At 36.3% G+C, this 25,280-nt stretch overlaps 1 protein-coding gene across 1 annotated transcript in view; it reads left to right on the top strand.

Moving 5' to 3' along the window:
- The window catches only part of TMEFF2 (transmembrane protein with EGF like and two follistatin like domains 2), a 271,758-nt gene that overhangs the window by 56,006 nt on the left and 190,472 nt on the right, over positions 1–25,280 (top strand). The gene's annotated exons all lie outside the window — the stretch shown is intronic.

Below are 25,280 nucleotides of genomic sequence, written 5' to 3'. Positions count from 1 at the left end.
AAAAACACAATTCACCTTTCCTAAATTTCCCCTATGGTTCTTTAATCAGCATTTGCAGCAAGGCTCATAGTTAAGACTCAGCTGTCCCATTGCATGGGGCACGGGTTTGATGCCTGGTTGGGGAACTAAGGTCCCGCAAGCTGCGTGGTACAGTCAAAGAAAAAAAAAAGCAAAAGTAGAATGCTTAGTTTTTTCAAACAAATACAGTAGTCATGGTGACCACCTTAAAATGTTTGCAAATTTTGCTAGACATTGGAATCACCTGTAGCTTTTTAAAAAAATACCTGATGCTTTAAACTTGGGTTATAAGTCATCTCTAGGGAAGAAAAACTCCAAGGAAATAATGCTGGATGATCTACCTCATTCTGAATTTTATAAAGAGAATGAAAATATAAACTCAGTGCACTAAATTCAGCATATTTTCCAAGACTTTAGAGCAGTAGGGAGGACTTACACCAAAGACAGAGAGAGGCCGAAAAGAAGCATGCCAGGTGCCCCATGGTCCTTAGGAACCTATAGTAGGGCTGAATGTAAAGAAGACTGCAAGGTCCTGGCTGCTTAGACCATGGAATGTGTGCCCAGGAAGCATTTCCAATGGCTTGAGTGTGAGACACATTAGGAAAAGTGAGCCAAATCAGAAGAAAACCAAGAGTGAAGCAAAGACCTAAGGATGCAATGTCAAGGGGCTATACATACTCTTCTGTATGTCACTGGGGAATCATTTTGCACTGTGAGATACACCTAAATCACCCTGCAAGGGATGGCTTTAATTTCTGTTACTTAGATTTGTTTAATAAACTTTGAGTCTTCAACTGGACAGTATTGGGCTGAGCAAGTGAGGGTATTCAAGATACTGAATCAGAGCCTAATTAAGACAAATGAGACTTCCCACTCTGGTCCTTATTTTTCAGGGTCAAGTCTATCACCTGGCTATTCCATTTATTCTTTGGGCAATGCAGGTCTATGTTTTATTATCAGTAATAACAATTCTCATATGTTATCATCCTTGTTTATATATATTTTTAAAGAGACAATTTGGTAACTGTGTTTCAATTAAGAAAAAAACAGATTTTTAAAAAATCAGAAGATACTGCACTTCATTCATTTGCTCACTAATTAATTTTTAAATTAATTTTTCATCCATACATATGTAGAATAAGATACATCTCAAAATCATAATTTGTTAATGTCAACTGTAAATAGTGTATGGCGAGGAAATACTGGTTTCCAGAGTTTGAGATGAGATTGTCCTATGGTGGGCCTTCTGCACCAGTTGATACCAGTGGAAGTTCTACCTAGTAAGGCACCAACATATTAGTTCATTGTAGTGAAAGTTAGCCATGAAGTTATATCAGATTTTGCTTTCATTGAATCATGTGTGTAGTCACTGCCTTCACCAAGAAATTGTGTATAGTATTGGATGGTAAGTATAAGATATGCTTATTATAACACCCTTCTCTCACTGGATCGTATGATTGCAACACATTTCATGACAGATTATGTTCTGTTCTTCAGGGCTTAAAACTGTAACCATCACTGTCATTACCATAAGCACTAATTTTGAGTCCGATTACATGGTACAAGTATAGAAACAGCTTCACCAGCTAAGCTCTTGCTCTGAACTTCGCATCTAAGACAATTTTTAGATTCAGTATGCCTCTAATACTTCCTCCCCAGTTTCTTTGTTCAAAGCTCCATTTCTTGAAATGTTAAAAATCTCCCAGAAGGGTCTCTAATAAGCACTGTTCTCTAATAAAGAAAAGCCCAAATGAAGCCTGAAGGGTGGAACAAGTGGAATTTGAGCTTCTTGTTCAATTTCTCTTTCCTCTCTCCTCACTATGCTTGTCTGTCTTGCTCTTGTATACACACCCACCCGTACATATTTTTGGAGGCAGAAGAGCACTGTTTGCTTTTCGTGCAAATTAAATTGCAAAAAGGAAAAAAAAATGTTGATGTGAAGCTGAAATGCACTCATCAGACTAACAAGTGCTTCTGGAAAAGTTTTCACTGAATGTCATCCTGAGAAACACTCGCTTCCACATGAGACACAGGACCTTCCAGTCCCTCAAAGCCTCTTGGACAATGAACTGGATTTGAAGGAAAAATAAAAGTCTGAAAATGGTAGTCCCAAATTGTGGGTTGTGATCTCGGAAAATAGGGAAGAAATAACGCCATTTTTCTGTTCTTTATCTTTTCTTTTTGTGGTTCTCTTGTCACTCTAAAAAAGCTGGAGGTACTGCGGGACTTAGGGGCCTCCAGGACACAAATGATAGTCTAAAAATATATTTGTTTAAAATTTTTAGAAAACCATTTGCTCCAGAATTTGTTTTCTTTTGAGGTAATCTGTTACACAAGGCTGCTGTAATTTGGCTTTCAGCAGTAACGACTAGTTATGCAAAAATAGATCATAAGTAAAGTCTAGACAAATGCAGTGTTTTATTACAGAGGCAGCCGGCAGATGCTTTGTGAACCCCTGCATTCTCTTGCTGACCAGATTAATTTCACACCATGATTTTACTCTGTAATGCCTTGGGACAAAACAAATTTAAAATATGTCTTTTGGCCACTTACACTTCCTCAGATCACTCACTGTAGCATTCTTCAATAATAATGAAGAATAAACTGTCTTTTGAAAGGCTTTTCTGGTAGTCTGTGACTTAGCATATAGCTTCTCATAGGCAAGGAGATAGTAGGCAGAGTAATCAGTACTCCAGAGATGTACTTCAGTTGTCAAAATACTGTAACATGTTAGGTGTGGGAAGAAGGACAAGGCAAGGAAAAGGAAGCCCAGGGGAGCAGAAATCTGGAGTTTCTGCATGGACTGTCGATCAACTCTATGATTATAGTTTCTGATAACCCCTTCTTCCCCTTCTGTGACATTCATGTAATGGTAGAGACTATGAAACCTTTCAGATCTAGTACCTTCTCTTCAGAATGCATGTTATATTTGGACAAGTTACACTGCTGCCTCCCCAGATGGAATAGTAACAGGGTCTGACAAATCAGGCTTTTTTCTTTTGATTCTGATAAAAAGAGTCCATGGAACTTGACCTTGAAATATAGCCCAAATGAATAACTAGCCAACCTAAAAGTAAGCATTAGCTGCAGTGATTGTGGAAAACATGATAAAGCTTTCCACTCATTATAAGCAATTCTAAGCTCGATAGACATGCTTTCCTTAATTGAGCAGCAGGCATTACCAATGAATTTTTATGAATTTATTCATTCTGGAATTTTTCTTCATAATGCAGTCAGTTTATTATATTAAAAATGTATATTACAACTGAAGCAGTTTTGTAAAACAGGCATTAATACAGTAGTGCATCTATTTATTTGTACCTTGGGGATGTAAGACAAAAAAGCAAACTGCTTACTGCTTGAAAAATCATAGCCATCCAATTACAAATGGCTGTGGTGTTGGAAGTAAGAAAAATGCTTTCATTGGACCCCAATCAGATGATTGGGTTGCTTGTAACGAGATGGAAGGGTTAGTTGAAATTGAATCAAGATGTAGAACAGTTAGATATTAATTCTATTTAATGTTAGTTGAAAATAAAACATGAGGGAAGTTAACTAAAGTACATTATTTTGTTATTATAATCCCTTCAAACTACTGTATGCTACTTTTCACCTACAATGTATGCCTGAATATATGCATATTTTCTGTGATTTGTACTTGGCCATAACTGTTAAATACCAGTCCTTATTTTTAATACATTTAAAAGAGTTCCTGCTTGTCTCTATGGCTGCTGATGCCAACAAAACTGGAATGAGAAGTCCTAAGCTTTTTCTAAAGATGAAGAATGCCCCCTAAAACTAGCAACCTAGTGTGGGGTCCAATTGTGATCTCTTTATAATACTCATAGTATCTTAATGATGTCTCTAAATATGTTACTCTGGCTAAAAATTAAAACTGCACGCCTGCCTGCTAAGTCGCTTCAGTCATGTCCAACTTTTTGTGACCCTATGGACTGTAGCCCACCAGACTCCTCTGTCCATGGGATTCTCCAGACAAAAATACTGGAGTGGGTTGTCATGCTCTCCTCCAGGGTATCTTCCCAACCCAGGGATTGAACTCCTGTCTCCTACATTGCAGGAGGATTCTTTACCACTGAGCTACCAGGTAAGCCCAATATTGCATATGAGGTCTTAAAATTTAAAATTGAAATACTTACGTTTTCTTTATTCTAATTGCAGTCCTCCCTTGAATTTTCCAAATGAAATATTCCCACGCAGCTTCATAGGGAACCAACACTGCTTAGCCTCCACTAGCCCATAAATGTAGAAAGTAGTTCAAGGGTAATCACCAAACCATTGCTTTGGCACTGGGTGCTCTTATGCAAGTTTCTCCAGCCAGTATTTTCCAACAGTTTGTTGGAAGATTTTATTTTTTTTAACATTTGAAAGAGTTGCTAGAAAATGTGCAATTGGAAAATAATTTACACATACAAATTACAGGCTGTCACTATGGGACTCTATAAAGCTTACAAATTCAGAAAATAGGATATTCACATTCTCTCAATGAATCAGAAATGTAGCAAGCCACATGACTAAGCAGATGACTAAGCAGACACTCTGGAGAGGAGTTTGCAAATTGGGCTGTAGGGAAAATGCTATCACCAGACTCTAAAAATCTAATGTAATTGTCATTTAAAGAAAGTCAATGTGGAAAGGTAATTAAAATACTTTTTAGGTCATTAGTTTTTTCTAGCTCTTACATCCCTTTCTCCTTCCATACCCATCCTCTCTTATGTTCTATTTAGCCCCAAATCAAAAACATATCAAAAGTCAGAGAAACTTTTTAAAAACAAAGCCTGGAGTTTTTGTTACTTATTTGTCCACAATATTTTTATTCATCAGTGGCCTATCTTCCTCAGAGAATAGTCTATTTTTTCTGACTATAAAGAAAAAAATTATATAGTTGCTATAGGGATGGCACCTTGCATGATGGTAGGATTTTGGTCTTGCATGCTATTTACATTTTTGCAAAGATTCTTTATGTCCTTATTTTTATATCCTGCTTCATGAGCTCATTCTTCCAAATGTGTCCTGATAATAAATAGAGAAGTAAGCATGTTTTGTTTCATGTACTTGCTACCATTTGGACTTAGGGGCTCTTTAGTTAATCATTTCGCTTAAGTTGCTTTTCTGTTTTTTCTTCTCTCTTCAAAAGGACTCCCACTTCTAGAAGTGCTCATTGACAAAATAAGAACAAATATATATGGTACTTGCTATACCTGCTCTCTATTCTAAGTTCTATAGGTAAAAGTAAACATTTAATCATTGTGACAAACATAGAATATATAGAAGAGAACTGAAGCAGAGAGAAGTTAGACAACATTTCCCAAAATAGCACACCTGACACCTTGCCAAGTCAGAATCTGAAATCTATGACCTTAGTCACTACTCTCCTCTCCCTTATGCAGAAATTTACACATGTTTTTTTTTTGGCAATACAGAAGCAATATTCCCATATGGTTATGTAAAATGAATGGTTTGTCCTTTTTGTCAGATGGTGGACATGCTACTTTAAAAATGAGTTAACATGAGTTAACATATAATATGTGGAATCTAGAAGTATCATACAGATGAACCTATTTTCAGGGCAGGAATAGAGAATGGATGGGTGGAAATGGAGGCTTTTTGTTCAGTAGCTCTGTTGTGTCTGACTATTTGTGACCCCATGGACTTCAGCATGCCAAACTTCCCTGTCCTTCACTATCCTATCTTCTGGAGTTTGCTCAAACTTATGTCCATTGAGTCGATGATGCCATCCAACCATCTCATCCTCTGTCATCTCCTTCTCCTCCTACCTTCAATCTTTCCCAGCATCAGGGTCTTTTCCAATGATTCGGCTCTTTGCATCAGGTGGTCAAAGTATTGGAGCTTCAGCTTCAGCATCAGTCCTTCCAATGAATATTCAGGGTTGATTTCCTTTAGGATTGACTGGTTTGATCTCCTTGCTTGAGTCTGGTATCTTAGATCACTTGACCATCCTGATACCTGGAAGTGAAGGCAGGGGGGTGATTTGGAAGATTTGGATTGATATATGTGCACTGCCATGTGTAAACCAGATAGCTAGTGGAAACCTGCTCTATAGCACAAGGAGCTCAGCTTGATGCTCTCTTGTGACCTACATAGGTGGGATGGAAAGGGGTGGAAGGATAGTCCAAGAGAGGGGATGTATGATAACATATAGCTGATTCACTTTATTATACAGCAGAAATGAACACAAATGTGTATATGCTCAGTCACTCAGTTGTGTCTGACTCTGAAACCCCATGAACTGGAGCCTGCCAAGCTCCCCTGTCCATGAAATTTTCTAGGCAAGAATATTGGAATGGATTGCGATTTCCTACTCTAGGGGATCTTCCTGACCCAGGGATCAAACCCACACATCTTGGCAGGCAGATTCTTTACAACTGGACCATCTGGGAAGCCTTGGAAAAGTGTAGAATCAATTTATTTAAACATCAGACAAATCCACTTACTGATTCTCCAATATCATGCCTTCGATAATTAGAAAAAATTATTTTTCATTTTAATCTTTCCTAAAACAGAAAAAGGAGGAAACAAATTACCCAAGTGATATTTAACAAGTGAAATCAGAAAATGAGGAGAGTGATGGTGATGGTGACAATTTGGGGAGGACTGTAAGCCCTTATGAAAGAGAATTTTCTTTGTTCTCCTTAGCACACATGGACAGAAATTTAAAAAGAACAAAAACGGGAATTATGTGTTTTTCCTATAAGATATCTCAAGTCATAATTTTTTAAGTCTTTTTTTGTCCACCATGGTTTCAAAAGAATCCAATATACATGTAGAGTTATTTTTCATTGTAACTTCTAGGTAATGGTTAAATGGAATACAGACTTGCCTAAGAACAGGACATAATGAGGTAGAATGTCAAGTGAAATAAACAGCTGTGATGTACATATGATTTTTCATTCTAAATTAAAGAATATTATTAAAGAATATCACTAAACAAAGCCTTTAGGCTTTCTAACCTTCTAAAAAACCAATTGATAAATGCAGAGAATGCTACAGAAAGGTGTGTCTGCTGTTCTGAAATTAGCCAAAATTTGTGGTTGTCATGGGGATACTTAAATTACAGAAAGAAATAAATCAGAAAATAATGAATGTAATTAATTTTTCTTGAAGTTCAACTGATGCAAGGTAAAAGGATATTTATTATGTGAATGTCTAGCCACCCGTGATATTAAAAGAATGAATAAATACCAAATTTGTAATGTATGTAAATTAGGCAAATTTTATCATTGAAGATCACAGAAAATACAATAAGGTAGAGTTACTCACTGATCATTTTAATTTTCTCATATGTTTTTATATAAAGAAATACATTTATAAAAATAAAAGGCTGATTTTTGTTACTTTTGGCAATTTAATAGGAAAAAATAAATCGAAGTAAATTTAATAGCCCGCATACACCAAAAGTAATCTGATGTGTAAAAAACTGCTATAATACTGAACAATACATCACATCTTCAGAAATTCAAGCAGCTTTCAAATGCCCAGCTTTACTGCTAACTCAGAAAAGCAACAGATCTGGATTAGATTAGAGAAACAGATCAGGCAAATCAGTGAACAACATGGGTATTAAAAAACAAAACAAAACAAACAAAAAACTGAAGGAGTAATAGGGATGGGTAAGGTCAATGGTAAACTAAAGAGTTCATGCCTTCTCTAAATAAACAAGTTAATTTTTCTAATTTTTGTCCAGCATGAATTTGTATCCACAAATTCTATCAAATCAAATGCTAGATTTGATTTTCATGGAAAGCTGGAGCTCTAGATTCTTATGCAATAGCTTCTAATTTTTAAATAAGGGCAGGTGAAATCATCTAGTGGACCAAGAGAAGAATAAATTGTCAGTAACTAGTTTTTTACCTTTTTAGAGGTTTTCATATAAGAGTTGTCTTTAATAAGTAGGCTAAAATCTGACCAGTTAGGGAATTTGTTGGATGGAGTCATTGTATTTTCTCAGTTCAGTGTTTATAAATATGAGATGGTCTACTGTGTTTTATCAGTGGTGGCTTTTAGTAAATAATAACTCCTTCAGTTCGTGGGTGTAAGTCTCCTTTCATAAGGTCACTAGATCTCAAGTGCATACCTAATAAATCCTGTCTATCAGTTCTGGCATTCCAGACCATCAGTTCTTAATAACAAAAAATAAAAAGTTATGGTTCACAATAGAAGTTTAATAGGTTCCAATCAGAGAATTTATATTTTCTTCAGTCATCATTTGTCAATCTTAAGACAAAATTTTCAATCCAGTAACAGCAAGGAACCACTATTTTTGTGATACAATTAATGCACACTTCTCCCTCATGGACTTCCCTGATGGTTCAGACAGTAAAGAATTTGCCTATGATTTGGGAGACCTGGGTTTGATCTCTGAGTTGGGAAGATCCCCTGGAGTAGGAAATGGCAACCCACTCCAGTATTCTTGCCTGGAAATCCCATGGACAGAGTAGCCTGGTGGAGTACTGTCCATGGGGTTACAAAGAGTTGAACACAGCTGAGTAACTTTCATTATCCATTCATGGTTTTGGAATAAGAAAAATAAAGGTGGTATCTTCAGTGTTATAAAAAATGATCTTTACTATTATTTTCTCCCATTCTGAAGGCTGTCTTTTCACCTTGCGTATAGTTTCCTTTGTTGTGCAAAAGCTTTTCAGTTTCATTAGGTCCCATTTGTTTATTTTTGCTTTAATTTCCAATATTCTTGGAGGTGGGTCATAGAGGATCCTGCTGTGATTTATGTCAGAGAGTGTTTTGCCTACATTCTCCTCTAGGAATTTTATAGTTTCTGGTCTTACATTTAGATCTTTAATCCATTTTGAGTTTATTTTTGTGTATGGTGTTAGAGAGTGTTCTAGTTTCATTCTTTTACAAGTGGTTGACCAGTTTTCCCAGCACCACTTGTTAAAGAGGTTGTCTTTTTTCCATTGTATATCTTTGCCTCCTTTGTAGAAGATAAGGTGTCCATAGGTTCATGGATTTATCTCTGGGCTTTCTATTCTGTTCCATTGATCTATATGTCTGTCTTTGTGCCAGTACCATACTGTCTTGGTGACTGTGGCTTTGTAGTAGAGCCAGAAGTCAGGCAGGTTGATTCCTCCAGTTCCATTCTTCTTTCTCAAGATTGCTTTGGCTATTTGAGGTTTTTTGTATTTCCATACAAATTGTGAAATTATTCGTTCTAGTTCTGTGAAGAATACCATTGGTAGCTTGCTAGGGATTGCATTGAATCTATAGATTGCTTTGTATAGTATACTCATTTTGACAATATTGATTCTTCCAATCCACGAACACGGTATCTTTCTCCATCTGTTTGTGTCCTCTTTGATTTCTTTCATCAGTGTTTTATAGTTTTCTATGTACAGGTCTTTTGTTTCTTTAGGTGGATATACTCCTAAGTATTTTATTCTTTTTGTTGCAATGGTGAATGGTATTGTTTCCTTAATTTCTCTTTCTGGCTTCTCATTGTTAGTGTATAGGAATGCAAGGGATTTCTGTGTGTTAATTTTATATCCTGCAACTTTACTATATTCATTGATTAGCTCTAGTAATTTTCTGGTAGAGTCTTTAGGGTTTTCTATGTAGAGGATCATGTCATCTGCAAACAGTGAGAGTTTCACTTCTTCCTTTCCTATCTGTATTCCTTTTATTTCTTTTTCTGCTCTGATTGCTGTGGCCAAAACTTCCAAAACTATGTTGAATAGTAGTGGTGAGAGTGGGCACCCTTGTCTTGTTCCTGATTTTAGGGGAAATGCTTTGGATTAATCTCAAAAATATACAAGCAACTCCTGCAGCTCAATTCCAGAAAAATAAATGACCTAATCAAAAAATGGGCCAAAGAACTAAACAGACATTTCTCCAAAGAAGACATACAGATGGCTAACAAACACATGAAAAGATGCTCACCATCACTCATTATCAGAGAAATGCAAATCAAAACCTCAATGAGATACCATTACACGCCAGTCAGGATGGCTGCTATCCAAAAGTATACAAGCAATAAATGCTGGAGAGGGTGTGGAGAAAAGGGAACCCTCTTACACTGTTGGTGGGAATGCAAACTAGTACAGCCACTATGGAGAACAGTGTGGAGATTCCTTAAAAAACTGGAAATAGAACTGCCATATGACCCAGCAATCCAACTCCTGGGCATAAACACCGAGGAAACCAGATCTGAAAGAGACACGTGCACCCCAATGTTCATTGCAGCACTGTTTATAATAGCCAGGACATGGAAGCAACCTAGATGCCCATCAGCAGACGAAGAATGGATAAGGAAGCTGTGGTTCATATACACCATGGAATATTACTCAGCCATTAAAAAGAATTCATTTCAATCAGTTCTAATGAGATGGATGAAACTGGAGCCCATTATACAGAGTGAAGTAAGCCAGAAAGATAAACACCAATACAGTATACTAACGCATATATATGGAATTTAGAAAGATGGTAATGATAACCCTGTATGCAGAGTGGAAAAAGAGACACAGATGTACAGCATAGACTTTTGGACTCTGTAGGAGAAGGCAAAGGTGGGATGTTTTGAGAGAACAGCATCGAAACATGTATATTATCAAGGGTGAAACAGATCACCAGCCCAAGTTGGATGCATGAGACAAGTGCTTGGGGCTGGTGCACTGGGACGACCTGGAGGGATGGGGTGGGGAGGGAGGTGGGAGGGGGGGATCGGGATGGGGAATACATGTAAATCCATGGCTGATTCATGTGAATGTAAGGCAAAAACCATTACAATATTGTAAAGTAATTAGCCTCCAACTAATATAAATAAATGGAAAAAAAAAATATGATCTTTAAAACAAAAGTAACCACATTTGACTCACTGAAAAGCAATTCATTCACCAGAGTTATCTGCAGATGCCAGATTAAGTTCATCATTTCTAGGACAGTCCAAGTTTCAATCTACATGTAATAAATGCATGATATCTAATGATTATTTAATGCTTAAAATTTACAAACTACATTCTCTTTCAAGATCCAAATATAATCATTCAGATATTAGATATAATAAAACAAACATAAAACATATTTCTCCAACTCTCAAAAAAAGGTCTTTCAAATGTATCCTAATGGATTAGTTTCCTGGGAAGACTCCATTGCTTGAAAGTTAGGGCTGTGTTTCTTGAACACATTATCACAGTATAGTCATATATACTCATTTCTATAGAACTGTTTTTCAGTTACATGTAGTCTATATACCTATGAGGATTAAGAGAAATGCTTTATGTAAAGGACCTCACCTAGTGCCCTGGAATACAGATGATATTCATTAAATACAAATATTCTTAAATGCCTCTGTTTTGCCTATCTTATTTCCAAACACACTTATTTTATGAAATATATCCACTTGTCCCAATTCCTGAAACAAAAGTCTGATCATGGTTGTTCTATGCTCCAACATGTGCTATGGATTCTTCCTGCCTCTAGAGACCCTTTCTGAGCCTCTTCCTCATTGCTTCCTCTTTCCCATCATGCTTTATCTAAACTAAACTGTCTGTGTAGCTTCTCTCTCAGGTCAGTATTTTTACTCTAATTTCCCATCTACTAGGAATTATTTTGCTACTTCTTTTCATCACCATTTAGACCTGATAAAAATCTTACACATCCTTGAGGTCCAGTTCAGTGACGTGTTTCCCCTTCTTTACTAGCAGAGCACTGTGTGGCTCTTAGACCACTTACTTGTGAGTATTATAACCCTTAAAATTAATGAAGACCACAGGTATGTTTAGGTTGATGTCTTTATCCCATTCATTTTTGTATATCCCCAAAAGGGGAAGGGTGCCCTCCATATAATAAAAGTTCAATAAATGTTTATTGAATTGACTTGGTAGAAACCGCAGGAGCCATTAAGAGAAGCTTCCTACCCAATTCAGAAATCACCTCTATACCTTCCCCACTGCCGGGCTTCTGATAGAAATGTGGGATCTCATCAGTTCATGATATAGTCTTTTCCCTTATGGTAAAAATTAAAATGATTAGAAAGTTCTTTCTTGTTTTGATCTGAAATATTTTCCTCTTCTTTTCACCTTGCTGTCGGCTCTTTCTGTGGAGTTTAAATATTAAAAATTTCTCATTTCTCTCTTCCCAATGACAACCTAATTGTTTATTTTTAATTGGGGGATAATTGCTTTATAATATGTGTTGGTTTCTACCTTACAACAAGCAGCATAAATCAGCTATTGTAAGTATACATACATCTCCTCACTCTTGATCCTCCCTCCCGACCACCCCCATCTCACACCTTTAGGTCACCACAGAGCGCCAGGCTGAGTGCCTGTGCTTTATAGCAACTTACCACTAGCTCTTTGTTTTACACATGGTAATATTTAATATTTAAATACTACTCCCGTAATTCAGCCCACCGACTCCTTTCCCCCACTGTGTCCACAAGGCAGTTCTCCACCTCTGTGTCTCTGTTCCTGCCTTTTAAATGTTAGTATAGCGCTTACTCCAGTCATTCTCTTCCCATCTCTTACCTCCCACCCCTACATTCTGTTTTCCTAAGATGATACCATTTTTGGTCACCTTCTTTAAAAATCTTACTTATTTTAAAATTTTACTGATTTTAATGAAGAACCTAGAACTGGACAGACTGCTCTGTGAATGATCTGACCAGTCCTTGATGCTCCTTCAGTGTGGACCATACTCCTGCAGTTCAGGCTACAGTGTTAGCAGCCAAATCATATGGTTGGCTCATAGTCAGCTTCAGCAAAAAACAACTACTCAGTGAGTGTCTGTTATCTGCCAGGCGTTTTATGTCCCTTCCACATGCATTACCTCAGCAAATGTGTAGCTGATTAAAGCTCCCTAGTTATTGTCACACAAATAGTCATCAAGAGAAGCAATGTATGATTGCTATCCTCATTTGGATTTTTTATTTATCCTAGTTAAATTTCATTATGTTCGTATTGTCTCATCCCTTATCCAAGTTAAATTTCATTATGTTGGATTTGCCTCAATCCTTTAGTCTGTTAAGATCCATTTTGATCCAGTTTCTGGTGTCAAAGATAGTAGTCAGTTTTCCAAGTTTCCAGTCAACTTTATATTTGATAAAGACATCATTTAATCTTCAACTAAGATGCTAATGGGGAAAAAAAAAAGTGTTTAACTGATAGAGCAAAGCCAAGAGGGAAGCTACCCTTTCTAGAGACTATACTGATTCATAATTAGAATCCCGAAGGTAGGGCTCTTCCACTATATTGCATATTCTCTCTTAGCTACAAGGGCATCATGAACTTTCTTTAAGTGTCTAAATTAAAATATGATAGAAAGCCTATGAACTATGAGATGGGCTTGCTATACCCTTGTCTGCATGCACACTTGGGGTTAAATGTTTATTTATTCATCTATTTGTTTGATTTCCATATTCACCAGTTACTAGAGGGTCCAAACCAATAGTTTAATAATACTTTATAGATTTTTTTCAAAGTTAATAATTCGAAAGCCTGTAGATTCCATACTTTGATTTTTATGCATTTTTGAAAATGGGGTCATTTGCTGATCTTTAGTCTTATGGAATTTCCTCTATTCACCATCATTTCCCAGTGATTACCCAGAATGATTTGTTTCACAACCTTTCAAATGTAATTCATTTGTGTCTGAACTTGAGCATTCATTTAAATAGGCTAAATGCTCTCATAATCTTTGCTTTTATTTTGTGCTTCAATTTACTTCTTTACAGTGCTATCCTTCCTAATGTGAAGATAATTCTCCCAGTGGAGAGAAGTGGAAGCAAACCACTATTTTACCACTATTAACAGTATAACATTTTTTTCCAAGCAGTAATTGTGTCCATCATTAAAACAATCTTTTATTACTCTGATATTGTATTCATAGGGCTTCCCTGGTGGCTTAGACAGTAAAGCGTCTGCCTGCAATGCGGGAGACATGGGTTCAATCCCTGGGCCGAGAAGATCCCCTGGAGAAGGAAATGGCAACCGACTCCAGTATTCTTGCCTGGAAAATCTTATCGACAAAGGAGCCTGGCGGGCTATAGTCCATGGGGTCGCAAAGAGTTGGACATCACTGAGTGACTAACACACACATATATAATATTCATATCATATATATGTATTTCATGCACATTTAGAAGAAAACTCTTTTGTGTTCTTAGTATAGGTAAGAAATATCAGATTTTCAGCCTCTTGGTCCTGTTCTTAAAGATTGTTGCTCCTCTTTTGTATTCATCTTTGGTTATATGATCTTCCCTTCATATTTTGTACATGTTTCATTTAAATCAGAGCTCATCAGAAGAAAGAGAGCCCTCAGCAACCACGCTGGTTTCCTTGGATACCGATTATTTTCCTCATCAGTATCATTTGTGATTGTATTATCAGATTTTCAATTTTTACTTTCTACCTCCTTTAAATTTTCTGGCCACAGAACCCCCAGCAGAATTATGATACCTATTGCTTCTTAAATTGTTTTTCAATATAATTTCCTAAAGACTAAGGTATGCTTTAGTAGCCTTTTCTTGATTACTAAAATATCAGGGATGCTTTCTCTACAAGTTTCCATTATTTCGGATTCCAGAATAAGCTCCTCTTTGCTGGTAAAAATTAAATCAGGAATAGAAACTCCCTTCATTGTTTTGTTTTCAACCTGAGGGATGTTGTTTCAGTAAGACAGCACAGTTTTCTCATGTTCTTTATTGGAAAAAAAGGCTTTCCAGTAATTGTGCATGTGGTTGAATTTCCTGTAAGTTGCCTCAAATCACACTTGTGTGATTTGTGTAATACAAAATCAGCATTATGTATGTGCTTGTTAAAAATGTGCATTCTGAGCTTCAGCCCAGACGCACAGTATCAGAAAGTCTGGAGGTGAGTCTCAGCAGTCTGTGTTTCAACAAGCCCTTTAGGTCATTCTCCTGCCTAAGCACTATTGTAAAGCATCACCCATATCCTCTGACTGTGAAGCAATGTAGAACATTATCTCTTAGCCACTTATGTTGGCTCAGACATTTTCTACTAATGTCACAAGTTTCTAAGCAGTTTCTTAGCAAGTTTTTAACGCATAGTAAAATGCTCTTGCCTTTGCTGTTGACCTATTTCTTTTATACAAGTAGTCATCTTATATCACAAATGTAGTTGAATCCTAACAAATATTCTGATGCCAGGAAGATTATTCAATTTCTAATGTTAAATTGCCAATGTTTCTAAAAAATGTATAACCCATCAGGCTCAGTATATAAACACAGAAATATCTGTGGCCTTTTATGTAGTCTGACTCATTCAGGATTGTTTCTGCCTGAGAACTTAGCACTGCCTCCATTATTAGTCTTGCTCAGACCATTAAAACCATCTTACACTTCTCTATATGCCCAGACTCCTCTTACTCTGATCTCTTCCTATATGAATCAACCTGAAACACAGCCCTAATTATGTCATTCCCTTGTTGGAAATTCTTTGTTAATTTTGAATTCCTCAAACTGGCATTTGAGACTTTCTAGAATACCACTTCTGGAGAAGGCAATGGCACCCCACTCCAGCACTCTTGCCTGGAAATCCCATGGACGGAGGAGCCTGGTGGGCTGCAGTCCATGGGGTCGCTGAGAGTCAGACACGACTGAGCGACTTCACTCTCACTTTTCACTTTCCTTCATTGGAGAAGGAAATGGCAACCCACTCCAGTGTTCTTGCCTGGAGAATCCCAGGGACGGCGGAGCCTGGTGGGCTGCCATCTAAGGGGTCACACGGAATCAGACATGACTGAAGCAGCTTAGCAGCAGTAGCAGCATACTGCTTCAACTATCCTCTGCAGAATTTTATTTCACAACCTCCTTCTTTAGCGTCCACATTCTATTTCAGTGGGACTGAGTTTTGTTCCTGGGACTCTCCTGCCCTCCAGCCTCTGTTTATGCTTCTCCTTCCTCTTGATACATGTACCTTTTACCTTCATTTTCTTGTCATAACCCTTATCTTGTATCTCTAAAGTGCCCCATCCTCATGAATTCTTTTCTATATGACTTAGTTACATGTCATTTCTCCTTCTCATCCTCTACTGAACACCAGTGGAACATAGAATGTTGTAGTTTATGTTCCATTATTAATACAACTTTGGACAATATGTGATTGGGCATTTATCACATGACTATTAAGAAAGAACTTCTGATGCATGCTTCACTCAACAATATCTGTGGCATTGCAATAAACAATGTGATGCAGCAGTTCATTTAATCATTTCTTCTAAGCACTTTTTCTTTTATTCCCTTCCTAAAATTTTCTCAAAAGATATAGTTTCATAGAGCCTAAATAGAAAATTAGGGTTTCCCTGATGATTCAGATGGTAAAGAATCTGCCTGCAATGTGGGAGACCCAGGTTTGATCCCTGGGCCGGGAAGATCCACTGGAGAAGGGAATGGCTACCCACTCTTGTATTCTTGCCTGGAGAATTCAATGGACAGAGAAACCTGGTGGGCAACAGTCTGTGGGGTAGCAAAGAGTCAGACACAACTGAGGAACAAACACTTTCAAATAGGAAATCAAGGGCTTTACTTGATTTGAAACTCAAAATTACTTGAACTTAGTGATTCAATACAATAATGTATTACTTTTTTTATGAACTGTCCCTTGAGTATAGTGTTCTTTTGATAAATCTAAAATTAATTGTTCACCTTTGAATGACTTATTTCCAAATGAAAGCAGGTAGAAAATACTAATTAAAAACACCTCGTATTCTAAGAATGGCATAGTGAATGAGTATGTGTGAGAGAGACAGAGGGAAAGAGAGGTTGAGAGAGAAGGAGGGGAGGAGATAGGAAAGGGGAGAAAGAGAGAGAAGAAAAAAGAAACAATTCACAAAGAATGAGTTGACCATAAGGATCTTTAATGATTCTTTCCCCTTCTATCAGTAATACCACTTACAAATATTCAATTTAAGAGGAAAAGTGAGCTAATAAATATAAGAAAACAATTCTTTTATTCCACACATATATAGGTAAGTGGTGGTTATATTATAAAATTATTAAAAATACACTGTGTATTTGGACAATATGTTGTAGAGTTGAGAGAGTTTATGAGTCATAAAAAAGCAAGATATGAGGAAGCTGACTTCATGAAAATAAGGGAGAAAGCTTAGAAATTAACATTAAGATGAAGTATCTTTCCTTTCTTACCCTGATCAACTCATATTTAAGTCATTTAATGGAAAATGACTTGTATTTAACCTTTTATGACTCAGAGAGCCATTTAATTGTAATTATAGCTAATACAATTAAAGATAGATTATAATAACTGTTGAACTAATAAGTCATGAAATACTGAGTTTAATTAGCAGACTCCTATTTATTTTGAAAAAAATTAAAAAGAATTTAAAAATATTATGTAAAAACCCTTTAAAATTTTTGTCCAAACTTAAAACTGTGGAAGTTCTATTGCGTTAAAAAAAAAAAAGCACAAAATAGAAGAAACACAAAAAATAATGGCATATATGAAATTTGAGTTCCCAATTTTATATTAATTGAATTTAAATTATTATTTTATAACCTTGATCTAGAAAGAAAATATATTAGTACTTTTTAATTTCTTCTTTTCCTGGAAAATTTAATATTATTAATTATATACTGAATAATAATAAAAATGGTATAATAATGATAATAGTATTAAGTATACTTTTACTTTTGTCAGATTATAGATCACAGTGTAACACAACTAAGTCACATGTTGACATTTTATATCTACTTGCTGAATATTTAAGGAAAATCATAAAGCTGCACTTAAATTAGAACAGGTGACCTGTGTTAGCGTCAAATGTAATATTTTAATGTTAGTATAGTTTATTTTTTCAGAAAAGCTATAGAAATAAATATTAACAAAGGAGACCTTTTTAAAGATTAATGATTATTGGTATGGCAAATAATTATACAAATAAAATTAAAGGACTGTTTTATTTTGTGCATAAAATAGATTATACATTGTGGTGTGCCTCCATTCTTTTCAGCTAGTCCTAGAAATATATTTTAAAAGGGCTTCATTCCAATGATGTGCACATTAATATCAAGTCCTCAGACTGGGAAATTCTGGAGCAATATAGGCAAATCCCTAATAATAGGTGTCATATTTTCTTAATTCTGTACTATAGTATTTTCATATTTTAACATTTTTGAAATCAGAATGCATCTTAAAATTGAAATATAAGAACAAATATGAGGACTTCAAACTCCTGCTCCACTGCATTGGGGAATTTTCAGGGGTGATACGAGCTACAGTATTAAAATGTTTTCCTCCAAAAATGTTCTTACTCTTTGGATAGCCCAAGAACTATTAATACCTGCTTCATGGACAGAACACAGTACTCTGAGGATGATGCCATTTGTTTTAACAAGCTGATAAAAAGTGTCAGCCTGTTTCACTTTCTCCTTTTAAAAATTTACCACTAGGTTTTATTTTCTTTTTCTTTTGTTTTTCATTTATTTTTATTAGTTGGAGGCTAATTACTTTACAATATTGTAGTGGTTTTTGTCATACATTGACATGAATCAGTCATGGATTAACATGTATTCCCCATCCCGACCCCCCCTCACACCTCCCTCTCCACCCGATCCTCTGGGTCTTCCCAGTGCACCAGGCCCGAGCACTTGTCTCATGTATCCAACCTGGGCTGGTGATCTGTTTCACCCTAGATAATATACATGTTTTGATGCTGTTCTCTCGAAACATCCCACCCTCGCCTTCTCCCACAGAGTCCAAAATTCTGTTCTGTACATCTGTGTACCCAAATTAGAGAATTGGTGTGTTAGTCTCTCAGTCATGTCCAATTCTTTGGGACCCCCATAGACTGTAGAATTCCAGGCTCCTCTGTCCATGGAATTCACTAGACAAGAATACTGGAGTGGGTTGCCGTTTCCTTCTCCAGGGAATCTTCCCAACCCACGAATCCAACCCAGGTCTCCCACATTGCTGGCAGATTCTTTACTGCCTGAGCTACCAGAGGTAAAGCCCAATTGATAGACATTAAAAAAAAAAAACAACAAAAATCTAGAATATACACTGGAGGACTCCAGGAGTGTTTCTAAGGCCTGCGTGAAAATCACAAGAGATCTCTAGTAGTTTGTTCATTCTCAGACCACCCAGGTAGATGGACATATTAACTGGCCTGAGTGCGTGCTAAGTCACTTCAGTCATGTCCAACTCTTATGCAACCCCGTGGACTGTAGCCTGTCAGCCTCCTCTGTCCATGGGATTCTCCAGGCAGAAATACTGAACTGGGTTTCCAGACCCTTCTCCAGGGATCTTCCTGACGTAGGGATCAAACCTGTGTCTCCTGTGGCTCCTGCATTGCAGGTGGATTCTTTACCACTGAGCCACCAAGGAAGCCCTATATACGGCCACCAGAGGTAAACTGGCACCTCATTTAGGAACCCTAGGCAAGGACAGGTTATGATTACTCTGTGCTCTACAAACACACATATGGAGCACTAGGAATGTCCCAGAGGAAATGTGTGGCTCTTGAAAGCTGTACTACAGCAATTGTGTATCAGATAGAGCAATCCCTCAGAATGGATGCTGTGTGCCACTTGCTGGAAAGTTCCACCGTCTCCTGAGGGGTACCAGAATGTGCGGCTGCCACACTTGGAATGAAAATGCATTTTCTGTGAGCAACAACCTCCTATGAAGAAATTACTTTTTCCTTAAACATTTGGAAGCTGTTGAGCACCCCGTATTCAAGGTTTTCTTAATGTTGCTTTAAACAGTCCTGTTATCAGAGTTGCATCTCTCTGAAAGCTTCAGACTTCATTACACTATTAGAAAAAAGTTAATGTGTTGTACCTGATAAGCTTCTGGCATATGCAAAATCTTGTAGCATTATTAATGCTGACTACCCCAGCACTCTCTTTCTTATTACAATTGAGTTGCACAGAATTAAAATATGTGCTGTTTGTCTACATTCTTCTTGAGATAAGGTAGCAATGGTTAACTTGTTCTGAAGTTAATTTTCTATCTAGAAATTCAAGTATTTTTAGCATATATCTTCTTTGGTTCAAATATTTTATCTGATTATACACTAATTTATAAAGGAAAACCAATTTGTACATGTTTATAGTAGATAATATTAAAAGTAAATTTGAAGGTTCAAGTGATTTGTTAGAATATTTGTCAGTAATCTAAGTAAAAACTAAGAATATTATATTATGCTAATGCTGAATCAGCTACTTCATTTGTCAGTTCTCTAATATTTTTACAGTTGAGAGAGTTAGAAAAAATAAAAGTATATGTATAGACATTGAATAAAAATTGCCTTTTTAGCTCTTTGAAGATAGGCTTTATCTGGAATGGCAAATTTTAAAAAAATTGTGACAGGTACAATTTATTTGGATTTAAGTTTAATCAGTGAAAAGCTAAACATACATAAAAGCCTGAAAACTTAAACAATCTAAAATTTAAAGTAACAGTGGAGAAACAGGGCTGGAAATATGAATCCTATCATTACACAGTTCCATGCAGGAGAATTGTGCAACTTTGCATTAGGAAATACTACCAAACATCCCCGACCTCTGTATCCCAAAACTTTAAAGAGTTTCCAGAGTATATACTTATGACATCACCATTAAAATTAAATTAAGATTAGAATATAAATAACAAGGTCCTACTGTATAACACAGGGAACTATATTCAATATCCTGTGAGAAATCATAATGGAACATAATATGAAAAAGAATAAATATATATGCATAACTGAATCACTTTGCTGTAGAGTAGAAATTAATACAACAATGTAAATCAACTATACTTCTATAAACTAATTTTTTTTTTAATTCAGATGAGAAGGATGTAAGAGTGAAAGTCACTCAGTCAAATCCAACTTTTGCAACCCCATGGACCATACAGTCCTTGGAATTCTCCAGGCCAGAATACTGGAGTAGGTAGCCTTTCCCTTCTCCAGGGCATCTTCCTAACCCGAGAATCAAACCCAGGTCTCCCGCATTGCAGGTGGATTCTTTACCAGCTGAGCCACAAGCGAAGCCCAAAGGATGTAAAGCTGTAAGTTATGTTGGATAGAAAACGTTTCGTGTAATTTTAAGAATTTTTGCTAAGCTGATGGTCAGCTATTACCAGGAAGAGTAACACACAAATACAGTATAAAGGGATTATTACTTAAAATGCCCAGGTTTTCTTAAACTAGCATATTTAAGATTTAAATAAAAAGGTAGGGATTTTCAATGAATATAAACCAAAGTTAAAATTACAGAATTATACTGTTGCCCCATTTTTAACTTTAGACATGGCCAACTCTGCTCTTGTCTTGTCTTGCCTTAGCACAGAGTTTCAATGTTTGCCTCAAATAATTGTTCTACACCAGCAAGTCACTGATTTCCCCAAAACAAATAGAAAGACTTCTGATCTCTTTTAAACAAACAAAAACTGCATTGTTGATTCTCAAATTTCCCCAAATGTTTAGCTTTTACATTTTAGATTTAGGAAGGAAAGAAGTAGGAGATAGGGCACTGAAAGACAGAAGGGAAAGTATTTTAAAGCCTGTAAGACGTGATGCCCATAAAAGTTGCGAACTAGGTGGCTTGTGATGTTTAATGAATCCTTATAATTTGATCTATTATTGTCAGTATGTGGCTTTCTGTGAGCATTTACAAAATTGTGCCTTGATGAACAGTTTGGCCAGGTAAATTTTTCTTTCTCTCCGCTGATAGAGAATCATTTGGAAATGGACTGCAGCAAAGGCGATGCCATTAGTGATCTTCCCAAGACTGAGGGAGGACCTGCAGACTGTCAGAAACCCTGGTGAAGAGAAAGATCCTTTGCTGCCAGTAATTTCATTCATGTACTTAGTGTTATAGTTGTCAGGGTAAGAACGCTTTGCTAACACAACACATAACTAAATATGGTAGCTCTAAGTGATTTAGCAAAATAACAAAATTCAAAACCCCAAAGTGAGCATTACTTTGATATTTACAAAAATGAATAAATACAATAGAGAAATGAATTGCCCAGAGTGGAAAGAGGGAGCATCCAAAGTAAGTGTTTCTTTGTAGCTTGGAAGGTAACGCCACCCAGTGAAAGAGGACGAGTTTTGGAGTCTCACCAAACCAGGTGCAAGTCGCTAAGCCTCTCTGAGCCTCAGTTTGCTTAACACAATTGAGAGAGAAAGGCACCCAGGTCCTGAGTATAAAACAACAAATAATTTAATTGAATTTGATCATCTTCCCTCTAGCTGCAAATTTGTCTTTTCCTTTATCTCAAATGTGACCAGTATGGTAATATCTACAATGCATCAACCTGTGATATAAAACCTGAAAAATGCTGTCCATGCCTTCAGTTTGTGACTAGCAGTTTTAGTTGTCACCTTTTATTGTTCTCATACAAATCTTGATTTTTTTTCTGAAATATATCATATAATATTTCCATAAAAATAATTCAATGTATTTGAGACATGTGAATAATTTATAGGATTTTCTCTGTTACCCAAGCTGTCATATAGACTTGGCAAATGTACTTATAATTAGGAACATTCCCATGGGGAAAAAAAATGGTAAGTTATTCAGATTGTACTTTTTCTCCATCACCTAAATAATTAGCACAGCATATTAAGGACTTATTTTATGTATTAAGTAATTTTCAACTAGATATAATGAACAAAGATTAAAAAATATTTCAGAAAGTGGCTTATAAATACCTTATTTTTTGTTTGTTCACACAGAGGGAGAATATTGATTATTTTTCATATATCTGAATAATCAACTAAATTCTTCCATCAGAATTTTTGGTAGATATGTTCATATTTATTGGTACTTTTTAACTGAGCTCATTTCCTCTAAAATACTTTATAGAGTCTGTCATACAAAGTCAATCAAAAACAGAAAAACAAGTATCACATATTATGCATACATACAGAATTATAGAAAAATGTTACTTTTGAACCTATTTGCAGGGCAGGAATGGAGATGCAGATGTAGAGAACAGACTTGTAGACATGGGGTGAGTAAGAAGGAGAATGTGAAATGAACTGAGCCGTACTGACATATACACTACCACATGTAAAATAGATATGTGAGAAGCTGCTGGCTAGCACAGAGAACTTAGCTTGGTACTCTGTGGTGACCTGGAGAGATGGGGGTGTGGGCAGTGGGGTGGAGGCTTGAGAGAGACAGGATATATGTATACATATAGCTGATTCATGTAGTTGCATGGCAGAAATTAACAGAATATTGTAAAGCAATTATATTCCAATTTAAAAAATAAAACAAAATAAATAAAATACTTTAGTTTTGTCTGAAGTTTAAATAAAATTAATATTTAGCATAATTTAAATTTAAGAAGGTACTTGGTGACTTTAAAAATTAATCCTTTAAAGGGGCATGTAAAAGGAAATACTTGAATTGCAATATAAAATTGGTTATAATGCTAGAACCTTTTTTTAAGCTCATAGATGGACTTTCCTTATATAATAACTTGAGAATAATTTTATTTATTTTACTTATTTGCCTGTCCCCTCTCTGCTATATATATTTAAGACCTGACTTCTAGTTTAAAATAGTATCCAGTGAGACCAGAAACAAAGAGGGAAATTTCTCAGATCTTTAAGACATGCCAGTTTCTAAGTGTTTCTTCTTCTAAACGAGAAAACTTTAAAATAATAATTTTGTGCTATAAATATAATTTAATGTAACTGATGCTGTTTGAGACAAGGATTGGTAATGATTTCTTTCGTGGTATGCTTCCCCAAATGAGGAAGAGTTAATTCTGGTTATATTTAGGTAAGAATTAAAAAGGGTGCTGCTATACAAGAAGCAAAACAGTCCTAGGATGACTAGTATCTAGTCTTCAAAAGGATATGCTTTGTTGGGCAATTAGGACAGATTATGGGAAATAAGGAGGCGGCCATGACTGAGACAGAGTTTGAAATACTGATAGAATATGTGTTTCCTCTTAGTTTTATGGTCAATATGAATTACTCTTCTGCCTTTACATGTTTAAACTCCACTAGCCAGGGGTCAGCCAAGAAACCCATTCTCTATCTGCTTATTCATGTTTTCTGTCATCTGAAAATTTTTATGTGTTCAGTCTGCTTCTGAGGTTGACTGCATAAATTTGAAATACTTGCTGATCTTATCCATCCAAAAGATCCTGGCAGTTTCACAACTGCATAGGGAATCTGGTTATTATCCTCAGGAGTCCTAATTTGACCCAAGAAGGTGCAATGCCTCCAGATCCATGGGAGAAGAATGCAACATCCATCACTTCTGCCAGCCCTTTGTCAGGTGACCCACAGAGCCCCATTAGAATGTCTTCAACGGGGAAAAGCTTGACTGCATTCTCAGGTTAAGGAAAGGTGATGCAGTTTATAACTGCTGAGACAGGGGAAATGAGAAAGAGATGGATAAATCAGTTCAAATGAAGCCATAAATAGAAAAGACTGTGAGTGCTTGCCCTTGTGGTCCTGTATCTCACACCCCCTCCAATTTGCAGACCAGACATTCGTTTTCATAATGATTGCATTCGTGCATGTATATCTTAAAGTGGTAGGAACCAGGTGATTAAATTCAAGTGCTGCTGGGTGAGATTTATTATCCAGCGGCACTGTCGCTTAGGCGGCTTCAGTTAGGAAAGAGTGAAAGGTGCACTTTCAGGAGCAGCTGATCAGCTCTTGGCAGGCGGAGTGCTGCTGAAGTAACAATTTGCAGTAGTTTTACACTCCTGTCAGTGCCAGTTGGCAAACTAATGGAGATGATGGAACGAAAGAACAAAATGTCACAACAGAAAGGAGTGAGCTGAAAACTCAAACATTTTCTTATTTCTCATAATCCTACTGATTCAAAATTAAATCAGTCTACAAATGAACCAACTCAATATTGAATAAAAGGCAGTTCTCTGCACGACTTTTTCCAAGTGGGAAAATCGATTAACATTCTTGTAACCATTAGCTTGTTCAAAGGATCATCATGATTTGTAATAACTCAGAGAACTAGTTTATAAATAAGAATATTGATTTTAAGAGAATAAGTTTTAGTTGAGAATAGCAATTGATACAGACGTCGAAACCTTACATTAAGGAATTCCTTGTAGTGGTATAGTAGAAAATCAGTGCCAAGGTAGCAAGATCGATTTTAAACTATTATTTTCTAATAGTAAATAGTGATAATGATAATAATGCATCTGCTACTTGTCTATGTGGATTTCCTATATAATCTGCCTTTCACTACAGCTGCAGTAGGAAAACCAATTCTGTATACATGTTTTAAGTCATGTTTTTAAACTTCAAAGATTTAA

This window comes from Odocoileus virginianus, chromosome 30 (assembly GCF_023699985.2).
Source record: "Odocoileus virginianus isolate 20LAN1187 ecotype Illinois chromosome 30, Ovbor_1.2, whole genome shotgun sequence".
Taxonomy (NCBI): Eukaryota; Metazoa; Chordata; class Mammalia; order Artiodactyla; family Cervidae; genus Odocoileus; species Odocoileus virginianus.
This window is presented reverse-complemented; position numbering and strand designations above follow the sequence as displayed.